Below are 26,783 nucleotides of genomic sequence, written 5' to 3' on the forward strand. Positions count from 1 at the left end.
TTTCAATGAAAATTAGAGTCCTTTGAAATACACTTAACAAGTTAAATGGATTTGCACTTTGGACCAGATTGAATGGAAAATCTTCATGGACTACAGAAATACTAATGGACCACACACATTAAAGGGTGAAGTCCTTTCTCCATGTTACTAATAAAAAGATCTCTCTTCAACTAATTATACTCAAGAGAAAGGCCAGAGAATCTGTAATGAATAAAGAAGAGAGTATGACTTTGTCTCCACTGGGAACTTCAGAAAATATTTCTCTAAAGGATATTGAGCAGTATATTTCCACTCGCATTATGTTCATCAAATATTTCAGTAAATTTAGTAGTTTCAGATGATACGGTTTCAGCTCCCTTTGTCCTCTGAAGCTCCAACTGAAAACCACCAACACAGTGAGGTCAGAGATAATCTTTGTATCTGTGATTTGGTAAAGAAAAGTGTTCAATACAAACTTTGGAAAGACAAAATGCCATAACTTTTTATTCAGGTATTGTTTTATCTAATTATATTTCTGAATGGACAATTTGTTTAGTTAATTAAGTGGGTGTTAAAAGTATGGAATGATTTCTACATATGGAATTACCCATTAGTGAGTCATTATAGGGTTGTAGACTTGTATTTAGGAAAACTGCAACTTAAATTCTACAGGGGTCCTCAAACTAGATGCCGCAGCTGAGGACGATTATCCCCCTCATCCAGGGCTATTAAGTTTCTTTATTTAAAGGCCCATAAAACAAAGTTTTTGTTTTTACTATAGTCCAGCCTTCCAACAGTCTGACGGACAGTGAACTCACCCCTATTTAAAAAGTTTGAGGACCCCTGACACTGAGTGAGTCTAGCATATGGAAGCTGTGTAATTGAAGGCAAGGCATTTAATCTCTCTGAATTTCAATTTCTCATCTATAATATAGTTATAGTACTCTCAGCATCTCAGAGATTTTGTTTGAGCTGTGAACATGATTTTTGTAAAAGGTAAATATTAGCTATCATCGTTCTATCCTACATAAACAGACACTATCCTCTAGGTCAGATCAGGGTGCAGATTAGAAGAAATTTACAAAATTTCTCAAAAGTGGGATAAAATCTGCTCTTCTCCTCTCTCAAGGTTATGGATAAGTATCCAGTGAAATGAATTCCTTTAGAGAAAGTGTTTTGAAAAGTCTAACTTTTTATAAAAGGTGTTTTGTGCCTATAGAATAATTATAAATATCATTACAATTAATATTATCACTATCATTGTTATGTAGCAGGCAGCAGGGCAGTAGTTAGAGAAATGAAATCATAGGAAGATCTATAAGAAAATGCTTGTAATATATCAAATATAAATTAGGAGCAAATTATGACTTCCAATCTAAATAACGAGACAATCAAATATTCTGGGTCCATTTATTGCCTTGGACTTTTGGCTTTTGGTTTGTGTGTGTGTGTGTGTGTGTGTGTGTGTATGTGTGTATCCTGTAATCAAAATTTACATACTCTAAAAATAGAGGGATAAACTAAATAACCCAAGTTGTTAAGGAAAGATAGGGAAAAAACTACTTTAGCAGTATATCTGAGGGTGTTTGTGTGTATATGTGTGTATGTAGTGTTAAGTAGAGGAATGAATGTCACAACTGATTAATTAAATTTATGAAGTCAGGTAGAAAAACAGATCCTAGGTAGCAAGACTGTACTGGAAATAAAAGTCTTTATATCAAATGCAGAGCTTTGACAACCTAGAGAATGGAAATAAATATGTGTATGGAATAGACAATATCAAGATGTTTAAAGTCTCACTGAAAAATAAAGTTTTAGTAAATATACAGTGTCTTGCAATGCAAAGTATTCAATAAATGGCCTATCTAACATCTATGATCTATCTATATATATTCATACATATATATATTTTGCATTGGTTTTTGCTGGTATCTTGCAAAAAGGATTCAATCTAGGGATTGTAGTGAAGTATGTGGGTGTGTGTGCATAGGCAGGTCAGGAGCAGAAGTCCTATTAAGTAAGTCAAATCAAGAAAGCTGAGCTGGTACAGTGAATATATATTTTCATTTTATGGATTAAGTGCATTACTGTAGAATGGTCATATTATGGACTTTTAAAATGGTCTACTTGCTTCTAAAATGGTGTCAGAATTGATTGAAGTCGATGGTTTTTCTATGTAATAAAGTGCTTCTATTATTTCCTTCTAGAATTTGGTAACCTCTACCCATATTGTTACAGGATGAATTACAGGAGCCCAGAAGACATGAGCAATTGTACCATCATCATGGAATTCTTCCTTATGGAGTATTCCAGCAGCCGAGAGCTGCAAATCTTGCATGCTATTCTTTTCTTGCTCATATACATTGCAACCCTGATGGGGAATCTCCTCACTATCACTGCCATTGTCACTGACCCACAACTTCACTATCCAATGTATTTTTTTCTGAGTAATCTTTCCCTGTTGGATCTTGGCTGCATCTCAGTCACTCTTCCCAAATTCATTGTGAATTCTCTGACAGGCATTCAATCCATTTCTCTCCTGGGCTGTGCTGCTCAGGTTTTCTTCTCTATCTTCTTTGCTGCAACAGAAATTGCTTTGCTTTTGGCGATGTCCTATGACCGCTTTGTGGCCATTTGCCACCCCTTGCACTATGGGGTCACCATGACACCATTCCGTTGTCTTTGGACGGCAACTGGTTCATGGATCAGTGGGCTCATCTATTCAGCTGCACACACAGGGAACATGTTCCGTCTGCCTTTCTCAGGATCCAATGTGATCCATCAGTTTTTTTGTGACGTCCCTCATGTCTTGAAGGTCTCATCACCTGAGGTTCATGATACTGAGTATGTACTACTCGTTGCCAGTTCAGGTTTAGTTTTAATCTGCTTTGGCTTTTTAATTGTATCCTACATTTATATCTTCTCCACTGTATTTAAAATGCCCTCTGAGGAAGGGCGCTACAAAGCTTTGTCTACCTGTTCACCTCAACTCATTATCTTCCTTTTATTCATTCTTGCTGGTATGGTCACAGTCTTGAGTCCTTTATCAGACACTTCACCAATCCAGAATCTTTTGATTTCAATGACTTATGCAATATTGCCTCCATTTATGAATCCTATTATTTATAGCCTGAGGAACATGAAAATCAAGGTTGCTCTGAGTAGGATAATCAAAACTTCCTTTTTTCCAAAAAAAGAAATGTCCATCTTTACAACAATTAAAAAGTAAGGGGATGTATGAATGACATTGCATGTCCAAGGTAAGAAAACATCACATTAAAAGTGAAATTAATAGTTTAATGTTTTTTCTAAAAATTAAAGATAAAGCACCGAAATATTTAACTTGGACAATTGTTTTATTTCAACAAAAGAATCATTCATTTCAAAAATTAATTATATATGTCCCAAGGAACCCCATAATCTTTGTCTATTTAATAAATCATTTTGCCATTGACCTGATACAAAGGATTGAAATCAGTAAACAAAAGAAGATTGATTTTTCCCATGGGCAACAAAATTTCATTGCTTAATCCTGAATTATTATAATTCTCTTCCAAGAAGAGAACTGATTTCTTGGCTAGATGTTTTTATAGCAACTCTTCTATGTGCCAGAAATGGCAATCACCACCCTTAGCTATTTAAAATGTACTTCTATTTCAAAATTGAGTTCAATTGTCTCCAACTTCACCCTTCCATGTTCCTCCATTGAAAATATTCTTTATTAGTCCATTTACTAACACTTTATATTTCAGTTTTGTGCTTCTCAATAAAGGATGGAGATTGTTCAAAGAATCCCTAATGAATTTATTTCCCGTAGATGAGTTGATACCATTAAAGTACCAGAGGGAGCAATTACCAGAAGTAATGGTTTCTTCAAATCTTACACAAAATACAAAGTTGGTTTCTTACTATTTTGATCTAGATAAAAGTGAGTCCTTCAGATAAACTTGATGGGATTAGAAAGAACTCATCTATTATCCTTTGGTGGCCTTATAAAAAGTGAGATAAAATTCTCTTTAAAAATCATTGGATTGGAACACAAAGTTTCGCAAATGTGAATGCTGAAAACTACCTTTGCATTTGGAAAAATAAAATATTATTGAAAAAAATCATTGAAGCCAGTAGACCACCTTGAGTAATGTCAGTGAACTCTAGCATTTTTAAAAGGACCTAATAATGAAAGAAAAACCCCATTCTTGAGGGAGAATATATGGTTTTAGATGCTGGGGAGAAAAAATGGGGTACAAGTGGATTTCTCAATTTTCCATTGTTTCTAATTAACTGGTATTCTACAGTGGAGCAACTTGCCAAAAGTGAAACACCATATATGACAAGAATACGTTCAGTGAGTGCTGGCAGAGGAAAAATTCTGTCATTAGAATCCTGTGTATGAGGAAGAAATCAGCCTTCCCTGTTGGGAGATGAATTAAGAATAGGATCAGACTCAGGAAGCCTTGAAGACTGAACTTCCCAGAAGATACCTTGTATCCAGGAGAAACAGCAGGATTTATCCTTAGGAAGTAAGGGTCAAAAAGATATGCTGGGCCTGAGATGTGTATCACCAAGACCAAATGTGTGACCCAATAATCATGCCTGTTTATGTGTGTGTCCATTTTCCCCACTGATGCTATGCACATTTGTTGAATAGTGAATCTCAGACTTATAGAAGAGATATATTTTGTTACTAGTGTGTCTTTGATGACATCTCAGTAAGTACTTTGTTTTGAGCCAAGTGTGTCTGCTATTTGACTAATTAAAGTAAATCCACCAAAATGTGTTGTTGTATGTATAATTTGAAAAATTTGGTCACCTGGAACTTCTTGATCCTTGAGCAGTCATTATTTGGGAGACATCTTCTGAGTCTGGGGAATAACAAAGAGAAGTGCTATAATTAAATGCAAGATTGTTAAAGGGAGAAGACCTTAATTATTCTGAGAATCACATTCTTTATCTTTGTGTAACCTTTTCAAAAATTATTATTACTATTATTATTTATTTTAAGTTTGGTTCTTACTATCTTACCAAAGCTGGAAGTGATGATTAGCAGAGAAGCTTTGCTTGAAATTTGGGCCAGTTTGCTTCTTCAAGGAAGGCTGGAATCCCCACTCTTATCCTATTTGTATTGTACCAAATTTAGTTCAGATGGCCATTTGGCTTGAGACTTACTGTGGCTCAGAACTCCAAAGCTCAAACTAGCTACCAGTTTCCTTATTATCAAGTCAAAAGTCTTTGCTCCAACATACCCTTTCTGCATGATCTTTGCCCTCAGATTACAGAGAACATTTCATTTGTAGAAGTTGTAGTAGTAAATATAGTAATAGTCAGAGTAGTAGTTGTAGTAGTAGTGATACTAGTAATAATAATAGTTGTAATAGTAGTAGTAATAGTAGTTATGGTAGTTATAGTAGTAGTAGTAGTAGTAGTAGTAGTAGTAGTAGTCTTAGTCATAGTAGTAGTATTGGTAGCACTGGTGGTAATAGGACAACTAGGTGATGCAGTGAATAAAGTGCCAGGTCAGGAATCAGAAGGACTCATCACCCCGAGTTAAAATCTGGCCTTCAACAGTGACTAATTTATGAACCTGGGTAAGTCACTTAAGCCAATTTGCCTCAGTTTCCTCATATGTAAAATGAGAAGAAAATAGCAAACTAATATCTTTACCAAGAAAACCCTTTAAGGGGTCATGATGAATTAAACACAATTAAAAAAGCAATAGTAGTAGTAGTGGGAGTAGTTCTCATAGTAGTAATTGTAATAATAGTAGTGGTAGTTATACTAGCAGCAGCAGCAATAGTAATAATAGTAGCAGTTATACTAGTAGTAGTAGTTATAATAGTAGTAGTAGTTGTACTAGTTGTGGTATTGATGGTAGTAGTGGCAGTAATAGTGGTTGTAGTAGTTGTAGTAGCAATAATTGTTTGGTAGCAATAGTTGTTGTAGTTGTAGTTATAGTAATAGTAGTAGTGGCAGTAGTAGTAGTAGTAGCCATAGTAGTCATTGTTACAGATCAATGGCTTGTGCCTGCACAGGTCTTAGGCCAGACTTGGGGAGAGCTCAGGAAGAAGGAGAGGTTGCAGTTATTTTGGACTCTTTGGGCTTTCAAATTTGAGAAAGAAAATGGATGATGTCAATTCCACTTCAGGTTACTAAAAAGAGAATAAGGATAAAGCCAACATGAAAAGGTCTGATAGTCTCTATCTTATTCTTATATCCAACTTACTACACTAGAAATTTTAAGAAATTTCCACTGGGCTGAGATTCTCTCTCTCTCTCTACCTTTTTCTGTCCCCCACTCCAACTCTTTCTGTCCCCCACTCCAATTCACTCTCTCTCTCTCTCTCTCTCTCTCTCTCTCTCTCTCTTGATTTGATTGATCTCATTCCCAATGCTTTATCACTCTGTATTGTCTGGTATGTATACTTTGGGTTGTTGTGAATTTGGATTAATGCAATTCTTTGCTACTTCCAACGTGTTCATCATGGAATGTGTATCCAAATTTCAGGGAGTCAAGACAGATATAAAACTTGAGGTCCTCTCCTCTTATTATTAAACAGTGATCAGGAATTCACCTTGAACCTGAAAATGATAGCCTCTAGATTAATAAGATTTAAGGGAACAGATAGAAACAATTTTATCCTACTATCTTGTTTCTGTGAGGAAAGCAGCATGGTCAAATTTCTGGCATCAATCTTTTTCTTTACTTCCTGGAAGGACTTAAAGGCTCCCTTGGAGAAAGACAGAGAAGAAGAGTGCAAGATGTCTATTCCATCTGCTTTGAGCCAAATAATGTCACTCCCCCATTCTACATGGAGGGTGGTCCTCATTACAAACATACATACATATGTATGTATGCGTTTTTATATATGTGTGTATGTATGTCTATATTTTCAAATTACAACACTTCCTTACCTTCCAGTACTCAGAGAAAACTTCAGAATTAAGAATAGAAACTCTTTAGAGAATATGAGACCAAATTTGCCCATGCTCATGACCCACACCCTGAATCCTCAAAGAAGTAAGCACAAAGAAGGGCAATTAGCGCAATATTTTTATTTTTAATTCAATGAATGTATTTTTTCCCCTTGAAGATAGTTTCTTTCCTCAGATCAATCTCTGATCATCTTTCCCATTATGGGAGACATCAAGTGAGACACACTTCAGTTCATAGCAAAGGTAAAAAGTGGGAAAATATTTTGCCTTTTAGATGACATATTCAGTGACCATGGGACCAAGAGTGAAAAAGAGGATAGTCTTTCTTGTAAGTTCAAGACAAACGTGATGACCTCACTTAAGGAGAAAGCAGCTCTGGGGAAGATCCTGCAAAAGCTCTGCACCTCATCCTGAAAAAGTACCCCAAGTAGAAAACAGGTTTCCTAATCTATTTCCCTCTCTTGTGTCTTTGGAACTTCCTAAGGAATTCAAAGAGGACCACAAGGCTCTTTGACTCTCTACAGAACCAAGAAGACCTCTCAAAAGTTTTCCTGCTGTCACCAAGCCAAATACTTACAAAGATTCTGCTTTACCAGAAGTTCCATTACATAGGGTCTTTTATCATGTTTGCTCAGTGGATACTCCAGTTTTCACTCCTATGGAGCTTGGATCTCCTCCTTGTGAATATTCCTACCAGGTTTCTACTAGAACCTACCAGGTTCTCCCATCCTGAGTGATGCGTCCCATTTTTCTTCTTGAGTTCAATATAGTAGAACCATTCCATTGCTAAATACCCTTCCCATTTCCCCTCAACTTAACCAAGATACCAAGAGATAATACAATCTGTTTATCAGTTGTTATTGCTCTTACCACTTTATCAATCATACTTTTTTGGATGACATTATTGCATTTCTCCTTTATAAGTCTTTGTTCATCCCATGCTCCCTTCCTGTCCATACCAAACCTATGTAAGTTTCCTTATTCTTGTTTTCAAAGAACTGATCTTTAGACTGTTAAATAGATTTCAATGAAATGTCACTGCATATGGAAAACTAGTTAGCACATGTATAATAAAAGCCCTGCATGAACAGGGAAGAAATTTCCATTACTATATCCCTATTGCCTGTCACAGTTCCCAACAGTACTTAATAAATGCTCCCTAGTTTGATAGATGTCCTTCTGGAGCTGAGTTGAAGGTAAACCTAATGACTAGTATAATCACAGATCAAGAGGGTAGTTGTTGAAATAAAGTTCAGCAAAATACATGGAAAACACGTGTGTAATAATGATATAGCAGAGCATGGAATACTAAGCTACTTCTCTTTTTACATTCAACTCTCTTAATTAAATATTATTATTATTATTATGTGTTATCTATATTAATCTTTCTGCTGTTTTAGTCCCCATTAATCTGAATGTAGAATGATATATGAGACATCATGAAGTAACAAAAAGAGAAATGGTGTCAGAACCAAGAAGACTTACATTCAAGTCCCACTTCAATATTTGCTAACTGTGTGTCTGTGGGAAAGTCCCTCATTCTTACAGTGTAAAGATAGGTAATATTTATATGACTCTATGATTTGTAAAAATCCTTTACAAATATGATTTCAATTCATTTTCATAATAACTATGACACATCATGCTATTATTTTTTACCATTTTATAGATGAAGAAACTGAGGCAGATAACAAAGCCATTAAAATTACTGAATTTTACTGAATTACTGAAGTCTTCATCATCAAATAATTCATCCCCTAAAGATGAATCTGACAGGAATAAACCTCTCAGAATTTAGCTAGGGCTATTCCAGACACAGCAAGTTTAATCTATTGATAGTATTCTGCTCAAAGTCCTTATTTTTGGGTAGATCTTAGGGGAGTTTGTGCTTCACCAGCTCCAAGAACTTTTCTTTATAGAAATATAAGGCATTTTGAAGATACAGTGGAGAGCTTTGAGAGTCACGGTGACAATTAAGACACAAGGGAGGATTCAGGTAAGAATGTACAGGGAGGCCTCCTTGGAATATACACTGACCCATTGACAAAGGGCAACTTCCTCCAAGGATTTCAAATATACAAAATATTCATGTAAATGGCAATACTAGACAGCATTTTTATAGTCTTTTAAGTTTTACAAAGCACTTTATATATGTTATCTCAGCTGATCCTCACAGTAGCTCTGTGAAGTAGATCTTGTAATTACTCCCATTTACAACAGAGAAAATCAAGGCTGAAAAAAATTTAATGATTTGTACCAAGTCCCACAGCAAGGTGGAAGGATTTGACCTTTTTTCTTACCAGAGTCCAAGTCCAGTGATTTACCTACTGTGTCCCTACAGACCTCAGATGGTTTAACTAACCTGTTTGGGAAGCTTAAATTAAATGAGAAAAAATAAAATGAAATCAATAAAATTACAATAAAATATCCATACTATTAATATGTCAGTTCTATGTGAATGTGGAGATCAACTTGGCCAAGACTAACAGGACAGCAGAGATCCTTATGGGAGATTATGTTCCTTTTTTAATATGTTCCTTTAACTAATTAATAATATATTCCTTTTAATTATGTTCCTTTTAATCACATTTATGATCTAGAGAAAAAAAAGTTAACCAAATAATTACCTGGCCTGAAGAGCTGCCACATTATTTATCATTTAATTTACAAAGCATTAAACATCTACTGTGTATCAGCCATTGTGTTAAGGGTTTTATAACTATTGTCTCATTTGATCATTTTTTTCATTTAATCTTTATAACAATTCCCATTTTACAATTTAGGAAACTGAGGCAGACCACGTCAGCTAGTAAATGTCCAAGACCAGGATTTGAACTCAGCTCTTCAAGCCTGGTACTCTCCATTGAACCACTCAAGTAATTAGGAGGATCTGAATGAGGTTTCCTTGAAGAAATTGCCTGTGTAAAATTAGAGAGCCTGGGGTGCTGGTCAGCACCATGGAAAGTGAAGCATGGAAAGTGTCCCTTGAGGGTAATCACTGACTTGGCTGCCTGTCACAGCTATAATTACACAAGGTCTGATCAGTCCAGATAGTTACCTCAAGGAGTCCTCCGCAGCTAGAGCCGCCATCTAGGGAGTTTCTAAAGAGGTAACACCCCAGGCTGATGTTGGGCAACAAATGGAGATCCTTGGTGATCTTTTCTAGGGCAACTGCAAGGCCCAGAAGTGCTGGTAGGGTTTACACAGAGTACTACAATGGGAAGAAGATGAATTTGACTCTATGCCTCAAAATTCTATATTCTAATCCATCTTTTACTTAATAACCCAATTCAATAAACCCTTCTATTTCCGTTACCGGCAGGATAAAACTTTCTTTGCTAAGTAGCATTCTTCACAATCTGGATCCTTCTTCCCTAATTTGATTCTTTTCTATTTTACTCTCTTTCACACTCAATGATTCAAATATACTGATCTACCCACTGTTCATCAAACAAGATGCTTCATCTCCTGTCAATAGGTCTTTGCAATGGATGCACCCCATAGTTAGAAAGCACTGCCTCTTCTCTGCCTCTTAATTAAGTTTAAATCTTTGGATCAAAGGATTTATTTTGAAATTAAAGAGGGATAAATCTAAAAGATCATATTTTAGGTCTGAAATCTTCCCAAATCATCTTCCCAAGAACAATAAAAATTATGGTTAGATAGATGATATATCAAGAAAAAAATCAGGAGATTTTAATGGACCACAAATTGAATATGAATATGAATTAGCTAAAATGCCACTTTCTACAAAAGACCCTTCTTAATAACTTCTGCTGATAGTTTCTTCTCTTTGAGATTTCCTTCCACTTACATGTGAGTTCCTTGAGAACAAGACCATGCTTTGGCTTTTGTTTCTATTCCCAATGCTCACATAAATAAATCCTAATAAATATTTTATTGATTGATTGACCTTACTCTCACTAGTCCTCAGTACTCTCCAGAATTCACCTTGATATGGTGCAGCTCTCAGAAAGGATGTAGCTACAACCCTGAGGCCCCCTAACCTTGGCAATGAGGTAGTTCTCATGATGTATTCCTTCCTTTAGGCTGTCTTACCTCAATTTACTGTATATGGCCAGGACGCTGAGCCCCAAAGGATGCCTGTTGTTCGGTAATAACAGGGTTTCTGAGACAAATGAGCAGCAATAATGAAGTACTTAAAGTGGGCACAGACAAAATTGGATGCCCACCACTTGATCTAGAGACATTTCAGGCCTAAAAACACATGTCTGGAAGGTTCTCCTCACTCCCAGACCTACCCAGAGAATTATGGGCCCTGCACTTGTGCACAAAGTTAGAACCAAAGCACTTTTCAACTGCCCCTCTAATCTATAAAATTAGCATATTAGTGATATGAAACACCTGGCTTCTCTAATTATTCCCTATAAAATATTGACCTTCTTGCTCCTAGTTCTTTGCTGACATCATTTAATTTAATTGACTTGGAGATGGGTCTGAGCCTGCAAGTTCTTTTGAGATAACTCACAACACCCATCTGGAACCCTAATATTTTGGGGTCCCCTTGAACCCCAATAATTTCTTTTTAAGATTAAAAGGATCCTGTTTTTTCAATAAGTTCTCATGTTTTATGCCTGACACCCAAGGCCCTTCTTCATGATCATTCTTACAATGAAAACTAAGAGTTTTTCTTAAAAGGGTAGTTTTCAATAGACTAATATCCTTATTCTTGCCAGACATGCATTGGCCTAATCCAATGATGCATTAGTTTTTTCATTGCTATATCACACCACACAACTTGTCCATTAAAATCTCCTGATTTTTTTCTGGATATATATTTATCTAACCATATTTTTTCTTGTCCTTGGGAAAATGACTATAAAATCTAAAATGTGACCTTTTATATTCATCCCTTTTAAATTACAAAATAAATTCTTTTGTCCAAAGATTTAGATTGGTGGAAGAAACAGATTATTTTTCTAAGGCTCAAAACTTAGAACTTAAAAGTTCATTCTTATTGTCATTATCAGTGGGGATGGGCAGGAGGCCAATTTCCTTGTCCCTTAGGCTTAGCCAGACACAGAGACCTCAGTCCTTTATTGCTAGGAATAGCTAGGAATGAATTGCTGGGAAAGCCTGCCTTGCCCTGGGGCTCTGCACCTGGGTCTCTAGTAATAAGTAGAACATTTGCTTGCTTGGAAATATGCTTCCAAATATACTTCTGGTCTCTTGAGATTTGGCTAATTTCACAAGTTGTGAGAAGACCATAACATCCATTGACCCCTCCTGAGAATGAGGCTGGGGTTGCAGGGAGGAGGGAGCTCCCAGGATTGTACTCTTGTCAACAAGCAGGCTCCTCTGGTGATTATGGATTGCCAGAAATTGCATCAGATCAGGGTCTGTGCAAGGTAACAAGGTCAGAAAGTGTGATCATCTGTGACATCCTGGCCCCTCAGGCTCCCAAACCAGGTGGCTTTTAAAACTTTCTATCCCTCATGTACTCTACCTCAATCCTTTGCCTACAGTAAATAATAGTTATTGAGAGAATGAACAGTACTAATATTAATGATAAAAGTTAACATTTACATATTTATTTACATATATGCAACTCATTTCATTTTTAAGACAACCCGGTGAAGTAGAAAGCATTATTACTCTGTTGTGAAGATGAAAAAAATGAGGATGAAAAACATTAAATGCCTTACCAGGGCCTCTTAGTTAGGAAGTATTTCACTCAGCCCACAACTTTATAATCCCAAATCCAGAGCCCTACCTACTATATCCTCCAGATGTCTAATTAAATAAGAACTTAAATTGATCTATTTTAACATGTCACTTCCTTCACCAAAACCCATGGTCTCAGAGCAGAACATCCCAGCAGAGAGATTCATGGGATAAATTAAGTTAAGGAAGCGTTGGGTTATTCCACAACTGATATTCTTGAAAGTGTACCCTCAAATTATCTTCCTTCCCACAGTTTGTGTATATGCACGAATATATTGACATATTTAAGCTATGATATGGGAAATACATGTGAAAGGTGGTTCCAGATCAAGAAGTACTTGAAAAAAGGGCCACTCATCTCCAGAAATTGGTTTGAATAAATTTTGACCCCCAAATAGAAGGATGGCCCAGATATAATCCCTTTATGCATGTATGTGAGTTATATAATTTTACTCATGAAAATGATGTCATTTATATATAATTTTTGCCATATATGTCTATATATACATATGTATAGATACATATACATGCATATAAATGTGTGTACATATATATATGTAGCTTGTTTATATATATATATCTGTTTGCTTCCTGTCTCCCCCTTTAGATTGTGATCTCTTTGAGGGAAGGAACTATGGTGAGCCTCTTTTTTTATCCCTAGCACTTAACACCCTTAACACACAGTAGGGCTTAATAAATGCTTATTGCCTAAGACAAAAAAGTGCAAGATAATAACTAACCTTTCACTTTGACTTCATATTTGTAGGATATTTCTCTCCCCCCAATACCGGGAGTCAGAAGTGTAATTATTATTCATTTCATTTTACATAATAGAAAGCTGACTCTGACTCAAAATTACTTTACTCATGATCACATAATTAAGCAACAGAATTTTGATTTGAACTTATGAGGTTCCAAACCCTCATATGACATTTCTGCTCAAAATACGGCCTGTTAAAGAAGAGATATTATCTGACTGAGGCGGGGAGGCAAGATTACAGAAGTCTGATAGAAGGTCATTTGAATTTGGCCTTGAAGAATAAGTAGTAAAAACTATAAAGGAAAGCCATTATAAGAATTGATAATAGTGAGGGCAAAGATTGGGGAAAAGATCACATAATTGGGTTTGCCTAGTAACAAAGGTTCAAAGAGAGACAAATTTAAATTGGAGTGGAACTGAATGAGCATTTTTGATGATAAGGGAAACAATTTGATCTTTCCAACAGGGAAACCAATATTTAATATTTAATAGGGAGTCATTAGACAAATTTCTGATAAGGATGGATTACTAAGATAGTACTTTAGAAAAAAAGTTTACGAGGTCTATATGACACATGGGAAAAAGGAAGCCACTCTGCCACACGTGATCTGAAGAAAGAATCAGAATTGGTCCATAGAAATCATCCCGTGAACTGTGGTTCAGAGATGCAGGTAGGGGCAAAATATTACAGATCTGAGTCATTTAGATTTAACCAATATCTCTAATGACTCAGATCTGTAATATTTTTTATTACTAAGGCTAGGCTAAGATATCTTTTATATCTTAATATCTCAAAAGCAGCCCATCAGGGAGGACACAATCAATTTGACTGCATCATTGCTGACTAGAAATCATCCTCTAAGTCACCAATTTTATGATTAAAGACAGAACAGATTTATTTTTGTGGTAGCCCTAAAATCTCTTCCTTAGTCAATTGCTGAGAAATCTTAATTTCAGGCCTCTTCCTCTCACTGGGCCTCTGAATGTGTCTGCAGACCAAAGGTCAGTGCAATCCACAGTCCATATTGTATTTTGAGATAGATTGAAGAAACAGAAGATTTTTACTCTAGAGATAACTTGAAATCATGAATTTCATGAAATCACGATTTCATGAAATGAAATCTGTCATAGCTCAAATTCTAAGTATATGACAAGAGTGGGTCCAATAGAGTTTCTTTACTCATATTTCTATGAATATATATAATATATTCACACAGAGAGACATATTTATATATCCATATCTACATACACACATATGTAAGTATATAAATAGAGATGTAGAACTAAAGTTTCTCCTTACTAATCAAATGCTGAAACTCTAACCTGTAATTTTCCCTTGCAAAGTCAGAACAATGTTCAATGGTCTTGTGTGTAATGTGGGAATTGCGTAAACGACATGGACTTCATCTTGTGACTCAATTCTGGAGTTAACTCAGTTCCCTTTCTACTCAATAATGGATCTAATTAAATTTCTGTTTTGTGAGAAAATTTTTTTTCAATTATAGGAATCATGAGAAAACTTTATTGCATTATTTGAACCTAGTCCTGTGTGGGAAGCTGGACCATCTCCCTCTGATACATAGAGACCCTTAACTATAGAACTGGATTATGAAATCCTGTCATTCCTGAAGACTGAGGCAAGGAGTTTTCTCATAATTATATCTCTAGGTCTCACAAGCAACCTTTAGGTCTTAACTGAAAACTGACTCCTTCCTGGTCAATCAGTAATTGATTCCATGTTCCTTTGATTGGATATAGTTTCATGGGAAGAGTGGGACACATCCTTTTCTGATTCTAAGGAACTCTCACCCTACTAGCTTGGTAGTCTCTAATTTTTTCTACAATTAGAGACCAGATTACTTTATTTCGTATCATGGTTGTACCTTATTAATTGTTTTCTTTTAATTAATTGGTCTAATTTGTTTAATTTGTTTTAATCTACAAAAATCTGTCTCACTCTGTATTCAGTATCTTTGGACTGACTGGGAAGTTGAGTGACCTATTTATCATGCCTATTTTGCAAATAAGCCTTTAAGCTCCCATTATTTCCTAGGTTATTATTATCCACAACCATAGAATAAAACACAGATGAAGAGGTCAGAGGATAGTTATAAAACTTTATCAGTTGTTACTAGTCATTCTATGTCTCCCAGGACTAAGCCAAACACTATGAACTCTGGTGGGGAGTGAGGAATGTTGGAGATCATACTACCCAGAAGGTCTGCAGCTGAGTCCCTTCTTTGGCAAGAAACACTATACTTTGTGATGTACTTCCCTCTTTTCAATCATTAAGGTCTTGATACTTGAGAGAACTTCAAAGCTCACTGACTTCACCTGAGTGAGGGGGCCTCCAAAAACTGTTTTTCCTCTGTCAACAAATATCTTAATAATGGGCAAAGGACAAAGGTAGAAAGTATGGTGTCAATGACAGGGACTAGGCTAAGATATCTTTTATATCTTAATATCTCAAAGAACATTTGTTCTTGCATTTTGCACATATTTATAATAAATATGATGTAATAAAAAATATATACTTTATATATACATATGTGTATACTTACTACATATATGAATATCTAGTCTACATATAAGCACATTTAATATAATAATATATTTATACTTGTATGGATTCATATTTGGTAAATAATACTAATTTAAGAATTCATGGCAATAGAATTCTTTCTGGTTACCCAACGAACTTTCTCATAATAAGCCAAGTTATAATGCAGAGAATTCAATGAACTCAATAGAGAAACTCTCTCCAGAAAATACAAGCATTTGGAGGTCAGAGATATATATCATATCCAATCACTTTTTTTGGATTCTGGATTCAAGTTGCCCCCACTATTTCTATAGTCATTTTCCTGAATGGAAATATAATCCAAATTAATCAAGCATTTATTAATCACTTACTATTTGCAAGGTCAAGTGTGGGCACTGAAGATAAAAAGATTATAAAAGCTATGCAGTCCTGATTCAAATCATATTTTAGTTTGTGCTATCACATGGACACAATGGCATGGAGCCCGACCATTAGTCAAAATTCTAAAGGAACGCGTTGTAACAGCAAGAATAATGAGATCCAGGAATGGAGAGAAGAGGGAGATCTTGAATTTTCCTGGAAATTGGGGTTCATAAGGATAAGAAATCCTTGGAAAGGTAGATTATAACAAAATGTGTGACAGCCTTCAGTGAAAGGGAAGAAAATGTGTTCTTATTCTATAATCTACTTTCCGTGAAGGTACAATGATCTTGAAATTTAATGTTTAGAGTATAATTAGTATGATAGAATTATACAAGAAGGATGGAAAGAAAGAAACCAGATACAGAGGGAAAGTTCATGAAGGAATGTCAATTTTTTATTTAGGAACTGTCCTTTGTTTTAATGGTCAAAATGGAAGAAAAAATAGAAAGTCTGATATTTGGGGGAAGCAGAATTGGCATTCTCTACTTGGTATACCCTTAAGTGCTTGAAAACCTGAATGAGAACTATTTACAAGTCATTGGAAAGTAGAGGGAATCCTGGATAATAAATCTAGAGGAAAAGATACAATCAGAAGTTACCCAGAAATAGTTCTTTAATGGACTGTGTCATAGTTCATCCTTCATTCTCAATTTTGACCAAGCCATAGGGGATGTGATGCCATGACATACAAGTGAATACAAATTGAGAGGGGGGGGGGTCTATGCAAGGTCACCAGCCTCATTTTCTTCTCTAGAACCTTCTGGATCCAGTGGCCAGAGCATTGATCAGGATGGTTATAGGTAACCATGGATGTAGTGGAAGACCTTCAGTGGGAGAGCTTGACTTTTTTAAGGTAAGGTCTTTAACAGGTCTCAGTTTGAATGAATCAACTGCCCATTCAATGATGAAGAAGAAGAATGCAAAGAATAGTATTTTTACCTAGTTATTCAGAAATGAATCCTGGTAAATAAGTAAAGAAATCAACCTGGGAGGGGAAGAACTCAGGTTTGTGGCCAAACTAGCAACAATTGTTGTTTCCATTTGGTAGGTATGATCTGAGATCTTTTGTTGGTCAATCAGGCAGAGCCAGAGTGTTTTGGGAAGGAAAGGAAGGAAGGAAAGAAGGAAGGAAGGAAGGAAAGAAGGAAAGAAGGAAGGAAGGAAGGAAGGAAGAAAGGAAGGAAGGAAGGAAGGAAGGAAGGAAGGAAGGAAGGAAGGAAGGAAGGAAGGAAGGAGAAATGGAAGGAAAGAAGGAAGGAAGGAAGGAAGGGAGGGAAGGAGGGAAAAAGAAAATTAACTCTTCTATTCATGTGATCAAATATATAAAAAGGGAAAAATGAAATTATTCTAATGACATAAGGGACAAAAAAGAAATTAGAACTATGCAATTTCTAGAGAGTAGGAAACAAAATGGGGAACTGGACAGTGTGAGCTCTAAAATGGACTTTTTGATCATTTTCTTCAAGCCTCTCATTTTAAAGTTAAAGGCAATTGGCAAGAAAAATAATTTGTTTGAAGGCATAAAGATCACTTGTGGTCGAACTGGAGTCCAGAATATACTTACTATTCTGAGCATGTTAACAAGTAGGTTGGAGCTAGCCACTGGGTCACGTAACAGATTTCATTGAATGAGTCTGCTAACAGACTCATTGATTCAAAGTAAAGAAACATGGGAGCCAAGATGGCAGAGAGAGACCAGGAGTTTGTCTGAGCTCTTGTCCGTTTCCCACAGAAACAATATTAAATCAAGCTTCTAAATGGATTCTGGAGTGAGAGAAGTGAAACAATTTTTTAGATTAAGGTAACATAGAAGGACTTCAGGAAATATCAGTCTCACTTGGGTAAAAAAAAAAAAGGAATGCAACCGGGTGCTGGGCAAGCCAGAGGGAGGCTCTTAGCCACGGCACTCATCAATAAGGTCTCTCAGTCCTAGCTCAGCTGGCTGGTGGCAGAGCAGGTAAGCTAAGAGGCCTCTAGCTCTAGTGAAGAAGGCCATTTGTCAGCCCAGGAACCTTGCACAACGGGCATAAATGGACTGAACCATCCCAACACATTCAGCAAGTCACAGACCTTGAAGCCCTGCTGTGGAAAGCCAGTGGCCATATACCTGGTTCCTAGCATAAGAAGTTTGGAACAGTGTCATCTGTACTGTAAGAGGAGAGTACAGCATTTAAAAATGAGGGGAAAAAATGGAAACTTCACCATAAAAAAAGCTTCTCTAGTAACAGGAAGGATCAAAATACAAACTCAGAAAAGGACAAGCCTTTCAAAATGATGACATGGGAAGTCCGAAAGGGGAATTTGAATTGGTCTCCAGCCCAAAAAGTCCTCTTGGAAGAGCTCAAAAAAGATTTAAAAGGTCAAATAAGAAAAGTAGAAGAAAAATTGGGGCAAGAAATGAGAATTATGCAGAAAAATTAAGAAAAAGGGTCAATAGTTTGGAAAAGGAAACATAAAAATTTCCTGAAGAAAACAAGTGGAGAAAAAATAATCCTCTGAACAAAATAACTTCTTAAAAAGTAGAATTAGCCAAATAGAATAGGAAATACAAAAGCTAATTGAAGAAAATAATTCCTTAAAAATTACAACCTACATAAAGTAGGTATTCCATAAAAGTTTTATGACTGACTGACCTTCTGAGAGCTCTTCCATCTTTTATCTCATTGTGTCTTTCAGAAGTCACTTTGGAACACTGAAGATACTTCTCCTTGGTTTTAACGGTTCATCATTTAAAGAAAATTTATTTGGAGATCCATATTTCAGCACCAAGAAAATTTGGGTTAGAGAACATGATAAATAATAATGACAAATAAAAAATTACAAAAATTTCGTCTAAGATATACTTATAAGCATCACAAACCTAGATACTTTAGTAATGTGCTATCTGATCATCTATTCTTTTTCTTGATTAATTCTACTCCTAAGGTCAATCCATTCTAGAATGAACTGGTTTTATTTAGGCAAGAATTTCATGAGCATTGCTTCTCCAGCCTATAATTTACCCATTCTTGTAGACAGGGCCTTAATCAGACATTTAGTCTCTCTGGCACAGGGAACATCTCTCTGAATTTTGCTGATCATTCTGATCAAAACGGCCTTCAGCAATTTCTCTTGACTTTCTGCACATCTTGGATACTCCTTCCTATCCTTTTGATCCCAATTCATCTAACCAGTACTCTTAGCATATTTGGACTGGTAACCCCATTCTAGAATAACATAGGTGGTAGAACAGAATGCTAGAACTAAAAGCAGGAATTTTTGAATCTGAATCTTCTTGTAGTCAACTGTTGTTTGTTTTTATATGCTACGACACAATATGATATAACAAAAAGCAATATAATGTTAAGAAGCCTCCACATATAACAAAGTTATAATAGAGAGGGATAGATTTGTGGCCCAGAGGAAGAGAAAATAGACATTTCATTCTCTTCTACCAGTTTTCTTCCAGGGAGCTTTTATTCCTGATAGATGTGGAAGCAGATGTGGGGCCACAGTCTACCACTCTACTTTCCTTAGAGAGATGGAATATTAGAATAATATTATATCTGTCTGATCCCTTAAATGTAATCACTCTAGGATGTATGATTGGGCTTAATCTAATTTCTAATAAATTGCCAATATTATTGAGGAGAAAGTGACAAATCCAGAGCTTTCCTACATAATGGCAGCTCCAAAATGAACACACAAAGTGAACTGAGGGAAGCAATTATCCAAATCATTGCAAAATATATCAGAAGGGCCATACATAAAAAAATACCTACTAGACAAAGCAGAGTGAAGGAGCTCTCCTATTGGGTATGAGGAAACTAAGTTAAATCAAGAAGGAACCTTCGAAATCTCATCCAAGAAAAATTACTCAGTGTCTATTGTACCTAGGTGAAGATAAAAAGATGGAGATTTTCTGCTCCTTTCATGTCTTCCCAAAATCTTTCCATCAGCAATATGATATACAGTTGGCCTCTTCCATCCTTCTTTTAAAAATTTTTATAAAATTTTATTTATAGAATAAAACAAGGAATAAAATACACAAGTAAAATAAGGGTATAGACAATTTAATATCTCTCTGGCATAATTCCAAAGTGTTCTCCTCTCTCATTTTTCTTCTTGAAACTAGATGCCACTTTTCAACAATCAGGTGATTCAAGACAATTCCAGTGTCATCTGCTTTCAGAAAGAGAAGTATGGAAACTGAATGTAGGTAAAAACAGTATTTTTAACCTTTATTATTGTTTCTTTCTTTGTTTGTTTGTTCCTTTGGGTTTTCTCCCATCAGATCTTATTTTTCTTGCATAGCATGACCAATATGGAAATACATTTAGAAGAATTGCACATGTTTAACCTGTTTAGGAAAGCATGGGAAGAAAGGGAGAGAAGAGAGGGAGAGAAGAAAAATTTGGAACACAAGCTTTTGCAAAGGTAAATATTGAAAACTATTATTGCATGTATTGAGAAAAATAAAGTACTATTAAAAATTTAAATTAAATTTTAAAAAGAAGAAAAAAAGATTGTTGTGAGGATCAAATGGGATGATATTTGTATTTAGCACAGTACCTGGCCTATAGTAGGTGTTATAAAAAATTCTATCTATGATGATGATGATGATGATAACAATGATGATGGGGCTGATGATGTTCAAGGTGAGTTTGATTTTGGAAGTGGACAAAAGTAATAAGATGTTGCATATACCATGAAAATGATATATACCAATATATAGTAATATATATTGATATATATATATAGCAATAATTTTCCAGTTTATTAAATAATGGGGGCTAAGGCCAAGAGAGTCAAGTTTCTAAAGTAGAGTGACTCCAAAGATAGTGGTGACATTCACAGAAGTGGGAGCATTAGAAGGATAGAAGGTCTGGGAGGAGAATATAATCTGATGACATATGGACAACATTGCCAAAGAAAGATGTTCAGAATAGGTAAGTCCTAATCATCCTAAAAATAACCTCAACTCCCTCTCTTGGAGAATCCTTTTTAATTGCAAGACTCTATTTACATTGCAGCATATTTATTTTGTGGCCAACTACAATTATTATTTCATAATATTGAGCAAAATAATATCAAGAATTGCATTATTTGATAGAGGTTTATGCAAAACTGAGAGTCAGCTTCAAATTGATGATAGGTACAATAATGGTTAGGGATAAAAACACTAAGGAAGAAAAGGTAAAGGGAAAATAGTGCTGAGGATGGATTTCAGCACATCTGTTACATTTTGGAGAGGATTCTTCCTTTCATTTAGGAAAAAGGAAGGGATGTCAGTACATATAAGGAGAATTTAGTAGATTTAGGAGGCTTGGGATAATAAAACCAGATGCAATTAATTTTTTTTCTGTTTTGTGAATCTTCTCTCTTTCTCTACTTTTTGGTACAGTATTTGTGCTTCATTTTCTTGTTGTGGATTGTGTAAGGAATTCAGTGCTTAGTATAGTTCCTGCCACAAAGGAAGCAGGAATTATTATACAATTACATAATGATATATATTATATGAAAATATAATAATATTATATATATATATATCATATACAGTGTATCATATAATATGTATTTTATGTATACTATAATAATATACAATTATAATAATTAGTAGTAATTGATAAATAGATTGATTGAATTTGGTCCTCTCTATTCCTGCCCTATAATATGGATCACACATTTCTGGGATCATTTTTTCATCGTCACGAATACAGATATCTAGTCCAGTGCCTCATGAATAAACCTCCTGTGTGTACGTGTTTGTGCATGTGTTAGTTGTTGTTGTTGTTGTTGTTGTTTAGAAATTTGTTGAAAGATTTTTCAATGAAATGACAATATTCCTTATTGTAAGATGGGAGTAAAATTTGCTCCTCCTTCCTGCTCTAATGTATTATCGTGTGACTAAATTACAAAAAGGAAATTAATCAAAGTATAGTAAGATACTAAAAGAGGGGCTCAGCATATACAAGTATTTAATAAATTATGTCCTTAACCTATAGCACAATGTCCCCAAAGATTATGGATTCGCAGAGACCAAATCAATTTATTTGGGAAATTCAAAGGGTCAATATCTTTCCTTGGAATATGCTCACAAAACAATTTTTCAAAAGAGTAATATTCAAAACAACGCTTCAGATGGCTTCGTGTCCACAACTCTCACTCAAACATTCAAGAAAAACTTCAGATATAGAGTATAGAGAGGCCTTTATTTCTACCATCACAGAAAATGCATATGATGCAAAAGACTCAGATGAGCCAGAGAAATACAGAAGCAATTATTGTCCAAATAGCAAATCATAAATTGCTGGGCTCAACACCTCTCATAGTCTTCTCCCTGTTGTTCTCAAAGGCAAAGACAGCAGAATACAACTCAACATTATCCCATGTGTTTCTCAAATCTACATCAGTAGAAGAATTCACAGTGCTACTACGACTGACAGAGTCCAGATTTCTTGATCATTCTTTTCACTACCACAGTTTCAGCTCAGTAAAACTACTGAGTTTTAGTGATTAATGTTCAGGCGATTTCCTATTTTCTCTCTGTTTTAACCCTTCAAAGTACACTGTAAGGAACTGAAACATCTTCACCCAAACCTGATTGGGCTGAAGAGAGAAGCCAAGGAGAAATGCTAAGCCATCACTGAGAGAATCTGGCTCAGTAGCTATTAAATAAAATAATAGTCTGTGATTTTTATTAATTATATTTTGGTGTATAATTTTTATTTGTAGAAAAAAATTAAAATATTAATTTCCTTTAGGCTAGTTGTTTTGTTATATTGGGCATGCAATATCTCCTTCATAATTCTCTTATGTTTTAATTGTTTTAGAAATAGGCATATTCTTGGGGAAAAAGATCATTTTGATAATCCTACCCAGTGCACCCTTGATTTTCATATTCCTCAGACTATAAATGATAGGATTCATAAATGGAGGCAATATTATGTAAATCATTGACATCAGAAGATTCTGCACTGGGGAATTGTCTGATAAAGGACTGAAGACTGTGATCATGCCAGCAAGAATAAATAAAAGGAAGATAATGAGTTGAGGTGAACAGGTAGACAAAGCTTTGTAGCGCCCTTCCTCAGAGGGTATTTTAAATACAGTGGAGAAGATATAAGTATAGGATATAACTAAAAAGCCAAAGCAGAATAAAATTAAAGTGAAACTGGTGGCAAGGAGTATATACTCAGTATCACGAACCTCAGAAGATGAGACTTTCAAGACATGAGGGATGTCACAAAAAAACTGATGGATCACATTGGATCCTGAGAAAGGCAGACGGAACATGTTCCCTGTGTGTGCAGCTGAATAGATGAGCCCACTGACCCATGAACCAGTTGCTGCCCAAAGACAATGGAATGGTGTCATGGTGACCCCATAGTGCAAGGGGTGGCAAATGGCCACAAAGCGGTCATAGGACATCACCACAAGCAAAGCAATTTCTGTTGCCCCAAAGAAGATAAAGAAGAAAACCTGAGCAGCACAGCCCAGGAGAGAAATGGATTGATTACCTGTCAGAGAACTCACAATGAATTTAGGAAGAGTGACTGAGATGAAGCCAAGATCCAACAGGGAAAGATTGCTCAGAAAAAAAATACATTGGTGAGTGAAGTTGTGGATCAGTGACAATGGCAGTGAAAGTGAGGAGATTCCCCATCAGGGTTGCAATGTAAATCAGCAAGAAAAGAATGGCGTGCAAGACCTGCAGCTCTCGGATGCTGGAAAACTCCATAAGGAAGAATTCCATGATGATGGTACAATTGCTCATGTTGTCCAGGGTCCTGAAATTCATCTTGTAACAACATGAATAAGGATTATCAAATTCTAGAAGGAAATAATAGAGGCACTTTATTACCCAGACAAGTCATGAACTTCAATTTATTCTTACTTACCATCTTAGAGAGGTAATCAGAACATTTTGAAAAGCTGGTAATACGACCATCATCCGGCAATCACATTCAATCCATGAACTGAAAACATATGCATCATTGTGCAGACTGGGCCTTTGTCAACTGATTTACTCAATAGGACCTTTACTCCTGACCCATCCTATATACACTTCTGCACACACACACACACACACACACACACACACACACACTGCACTACAATCCTGAGATTATTCTTTTTTGTAAGATACTAGCATGACCTGATACAAAATGTATCTGTATACATACAGAGATCCTAGATGATTAGAGAGATAGATAGATAGATGATAGACAATTTGTCAATTGCTTTGTATTTCCAGAAACATTGTCCTGACTAAATTTTAAGTTTTAGGTGAGATTTCAGGCACCTTGACACTATTACATACACATATGCATGTCAATTCTCTAATGTGTCAAAGTCCTAGTTTCTGTTTCAGCCTTTTAGGAAGGAGGAACGTACCTCAAATCTCTACAAAATGGGCAGAAGCTCTTTAATATATAACTAAAGGATTGCTGAAGTCCTCGAGGAAGTCATTTGGAGGGAGCTTTTAAAGTGAATCACAGGGTTACAGACTCAGTTGCATGGGATATTAGAAATCTTGGGCCCAACTCCTTTAAAAGACAGCCTTGAAAGATACAGAACTATTTTGGGTTGGTACAGATAATGTGTTGCAAAGCCAATTTGTAATCTCAAATCTTCATAAAGCAAATGTAGCATTCTTTCTTTTTGACTACTCAAAGGTTAGCCCTAATTGGTTGTTTTAAGTCTTTTAATTTTATCTTGAGAATAATTAGGGTAGGGAACACTGTCTCCAGGAAAAGCAAACAAAAGTCTTTCTTAACATTAAGGTATTGTATTCTTGTTTATTCTTGTAGTTATTTGTTATTGTAGTAAAAAAAATCATCACTGATTAAAAATGGTTTTGATAGTATAGTATATTCCATTTTCCTCTTTGCCCCACTAGTAATCTCTAAAGATTTGCTGTGAAGATTTTTGTTTCCGATAGATTTACTGTATTGCTATCTGAAATCTACATTCATCACCCTGACTTTATTAATTTAAATAATCAATTTTAGTGTATTAATTCTTCTAAATAACACTAATAACCACATCACTGCTAGAATACACTTTTTCCTATCTCACCTTAACAACTTGGATTATTTCATTTATTTTCCCCCATTTTGGAGCATGTGATTTTTGGTAACAGGAGATTTGTGTTTCAATCAAAGATTCAAAAGTCCAAGACATTAAAAAAGAGAACATTTGCTTATCTGTTATTTTTTATATGTGAAATCATTGTCTTGTTCTTTAGATAGATGGTTAGATAGATAGATAGATAGATAGATAGATGGATTGATGGATGGATATATACTTGATATGTAATATGGATTTTCTAATAATAATATTTAAAGAGATCTTTGATTTTATCAAAGTAGGAGGTTATACCAGGAAAGAAAATCTCTCCTTCAACTTCAGTGATATCAACCTATAATAGTTATAATTGCCTCAAGTTTTGAAAATATAAAGGGATTTGGAGAGATGCACAAAAAAGAGTTTCTTTCACAATCTGAATTTGAATCCAAGTCTTTCCAGCAGAATCATTTCTCTAGCTAATTTCATGCCTCCTGTTAAACATCAATGATAGTGATAATATTAATTATAATGATAATAGAAGTTATTGTGTATTTTCACAAAATATGTTCATAAAAAGTTAGATTTTTCAAAACACTTTATCCAAAGGAACTCATTCATTGGATACTTATCTTATCCCACTAGAATAAAAATTTGTACAGTTTATCCTAACCTGCACTATAGGTAGTATCTATTTATGTGGGATAGATAATAGATATTATATTATATATGGAATATATAATATAATATATAAGAACTAATGATTAACTAGTATTCTTTGCAAAATATTTCTAAGAGCATATTCTCAGCCTAAACTCTGCGAGATCCTGCAAGTATTATACTCATGTTATGGATGAGAAATTTAAGTGCAGAACATTTAAATGATATCCTCAGTTACACAGTTACTATGCATATGTGCAATATGCAATACGACCATCATCCGGCAATCACATTCAATCCATGAACTGAAAACATATGCCTGAAAACAGATTAAATGCCTTGTCATCAGTTACATAGCGTCTTTATCCTAGAAGAATGATTTAAGCTGCAGTTTTCCTAAATTCAAGACTACTGTACCATAATGGCTAGAGTTCAATGTACATTTCTTATACCCATTAACTAAACAAATTGGGCATTCAGAAATTCAATATCAAATAAAATTATACCTGAATGAAGAGGTGTAGCATTTCTCCTTTCCAGACTTTGTATTGATTGCTTTTCTTTACCACATCACATATGCAATGATTACTTCTTTCCTCACTGTCTTGGTTCTGTTCTCATTCGGAGCTTCAGAGAACAAAGGAAGTTGAAATTGTAATATGAAAGACTGTGCCTGATTTGCTGAAATAGTTGATAAACCTTATATGAGCAGAAACATATTGTGCAATATCCTTTAGAGAAATACTTTCTGAAGTC

General features: G+C 35.3%; 1 long non-coding RNA gene across 2 annotated transcripts; it reads right to left on the minus strand.

Annotated features, from left to right (window-relative positions):
- Positions 1 to 1,469: 1,469 nt before the first annotated feature.
- LOC116419792 lies at positions 1,470 to 26,783 on the minus strand. 2 transcript variants are annotated; one of them, XR_004230095.1, is made up of 3 exons: positions 26,534 to 26,783; positions 4,790 to 4,841; positions 1,470 to 3,109 (listed from the first exon to the last, which is right to left on the minus strand). It is a non-coding gene; the product is annotated as an uncharacterized LOC116419792 (long non-coding RNA). The 2 variants fall into 2 exon arrangements; XR_004230094.1 differs by lacking the exon at positions 26,534 to 26,783 and adding an exon at positions 5,002 to 5,312.

Source organism: Sarcophilus harrisii, chromosome 6, assembly GCF_902635505.1.
Source record: "Sarcophilus harrisii chromosome 6, mSarHar1.11, whole genome shotgun sequence".
Lineage (NCBI taxonomy): Eukaryota > Metazoa > Chordata > Mammalia > Dasyuromorphia > Dasyuridae > Sarcophilus > Sarcophilus harrisii.